Below are 2,980 nucleotides of genomic sequence, written 5' to 3' on the forward strand. Positions count from 1 at the left end.
CACATTAGAACGATCAAGTGTTCTGGGATTCCCATTCTTCTCAGAGTCAGCCATAGTTTGTTATGATCCACACAGTCAAATGCCTTTGCATAGTCAACGAAACACACATAGACATTTCTCTGGTATTCCCTGCTTTCAGCTAAGAGCCATCTAACATCAGCTACAATATCTCTAGTACCACGACCCCTTCTGAAACCAGCCTGGACTTCTGGTAGTTCTCTGTTGATGTGCTGTTCCAGTTGTTTTTGGATAATCTTCAGTAAAATCTTGCTTGCAGGTGAAATCAGTGAGACTGTTCTGTAGTTTCCACATTCTGTTGGGTCACCTTTCTTTGGGATAGGAACAAATATCGATCTCTTCCAGTCAGTTGGCCAAGTGGTTGTTCTCCAGATTTCTTGGCACAACTTGGTGAGCACATCCAGAGCAGCATCTGTAAGTGAAATATTTTTTTGCCATTTCCTTCAAAGCAGCCTAAACTTCTTCTTTCATCACCATCGGCTCTTGCTCATAAGTTGTTTCATGAAATTCTTCTGTGTCTTCCAATTCCTTTCGATACACTGATTCAGTATATTCCTTCCATCTTCTTTTAATACTTCCGGGATCATTTAACATTCTGCCGAAAGCATCCTTGATTATAGCAACTCGAGGTTTGAATTTGTTCTTCAGTTCCTTGAGCTTAAGATATGCTGAGCGAGTTCAGCCCTTTTGATTTTCTGACTCCAACTCCTTGCACATTTCATTGTACTATTTTGTTTTGTCATCCCATGCTGCCTTTTGAAATCTTCTATTCAACTCTTTAGTATCTTGAATTCTTCCCTGTGCTTTGGCTTCTCTGCGCTCCAGTGCAATTTTCAGAGTCTCTTCTGACATCCATTTTGGTCTTTTCTTCCTCTTCTGTCTTTGCAATGACCGTTTGCACTCTTCCTGGATGATACCCTTGATATCCTCCCACAACTCATCTGGCCTTCGTTCATTAGTGTTCAAAGCCTCAAACCTGTTCCTGAGATGGTTCTGAAATTCAGGTGGGATAGACTCAAAGTCATATTTTGGTTGCCTTGGATTTGGTTTAATTTTCCTCAGCTTCAGCTTGAATTTGCATATGAGTAGTTGGTGGTCTGTTCCACAATCAGCTCCTGGCCTAGTTTTCACAGCTGATATTGAGCTTCTCCAGTGGTTCTTCCCACAGATGTAATCGATCTGATTCCTATGCATACCATCAGGTGAAATCCAAGTATATAACCTGCGTTTATGTCTCTTAAAAAATGTACATAATAAATTAAAATTCAGTCTTAGCGGGGGAAAAAAAGACAACAAACCAACAAAACACCACATTGTTTGGGAATGATTGTATGAAACATAATGTCAATGAAGGAAAGTGTCAAACACACACACAACCCCCCACTATGTAATGAAATACAACATACATTAATTATTATATGCATACCAAAAAAAGCGTTAAGAATAAAATTTTCTCCAACAGGGTAAAAAGGAACCCCACAGTCCGAGGAAAAAATATTTGGCAATGACTTATCTGATAAGCAATTCATGTCTAAAATTTATAGAATACTCTAACACCTCAACAACACCAAAAATGGTAAAGAACCCAGTCTCTAAATGGGCACAGGATATGAATAACTATATCACCAAAGAAGAAATTCAGATGGCAAACAAACATATGAAGAAATATTCAAAATCCCTAGCTATCAGAGATAAAAATTGGAATAACTATGAGATATCATCTCAACCCAGGAACAATAGCAAATTTCAATAGCAAGTACTTCAAGTCGTCCTCATTTTCAGCAAGCAAAGTTGTCATCTGAATAATGCAGGTTGTTAATGAGTCTTTTTTTCTGATCCTGATGCCACATTCTTCTTCATATAGTGTAGCTTCTTTAATTCTTTTTTTCTACATACAGATTAAATAGGTATGGAGAAAGGATACAACACTGATGCACACGTTGCCTGATTTTAAAACATGCAGAATTCCTTTGCTCTGTTCAGACAGCAGCTTCTTGGTCTAGGTATAAGTTTTGCATGAGCACAATTAAGTGTTCTGGGATTCACATTCTCTTAAGTATTAGCCATAATTTATTAGGATACACACAGTCATGAGCAATATCTCTGATATCACAGCATCTTCTAAATGCAGCTTGAATGTCTGACAGTTCTCTATTGTGCTGGTGTAGCCACTTTTGAATGGTCCTCAGCAGGATTTTGCTCAGATGTGGTATTAGAGATATTATTCAATCATTTCCACATTCTGTTGGATTACCTTTCTTGGGAATGGGAACAAACATGGATCTTTTCCAGTCAGTTGGCCAGTCAGCTGTCCTCCAAATTCCCTGGCATACACTGGTAAACACATCCAGGGATGCATCTGTCATTTGAAACATTTCAACTGGTATCTTAATTATTCCTAGTTATTTTTTTGCCATTGCCTTCAGTGCAGCTTTCATTTCTTCCTCCATTATCACTGGCTCTTGATAATGTTTATTTTAAGGAGGTCTACCTGATCAAGAATTTTATTGTCTTTATCTAAAAAAAAAATCTTGACAGAAATATTGGTTTAGCTGTCGGCAGCCCGCTTCTGAGCTCTGAGGAAGCTTGCCTTCTTCTGAACTGACTGATCTTTCTTCTGGGCAAGCCATATTGAGGCAATTTCTCTCTTCTTTTTAGCATTTTTCTTATGCTTCTCCTCATAATCTGGATTCTCTCATATGGCAGCATGTCCTTTCTTATACATATCCTCCATCATGTCTGGAGCTACATTGTTCTTCATTTATTAAGAGAATTGTTTCTCCAAATGACAATGAAAACACCACTTACCAAAAACTCTGCCAAAGCAGTACTCAGAAGTCAATTTATAGCAATAAGCAAACACATCAAAAGACAAGAAAAACAGACCACTGACTCTCTAAATCAACATCTCCAGCAAATTGAAAAAGAACAACAAGAAAACCCGACACCCTCTAAAAAAACT

The 2,980-nt window shown here is 38.1% G+C and overlaps 1 pseudogene; it reads right to left on the bottom strand.

Moving 5' to 3' along the window:
* Positions 1-2,566: 2,566 nt before the first annotated feature.
* The window catches only part of LOC102873640, a 5,522-nt pseudogene continuing 5,108 nt past the window's right edge, over positions 2,567-2,980 (bottom strand).

The sequence above is a fragment of the Elephantulus edwardii genome, unplaced genomic scaffold (genome assembly GCF_000299155.1).
Source record: "Elephantulus edwardii isolate Elephantulus edwardi_28Jun2011 unplaced genomic scaffold, EleEdw1.0 scaffold00531, whole genome shotgun sequence".
NCBI lineage: Eukaryota > Metazoa > Chordata > Mammalia > Macroscelidea > Macroscelididae > Elephantulus > Elephantulus edwardii.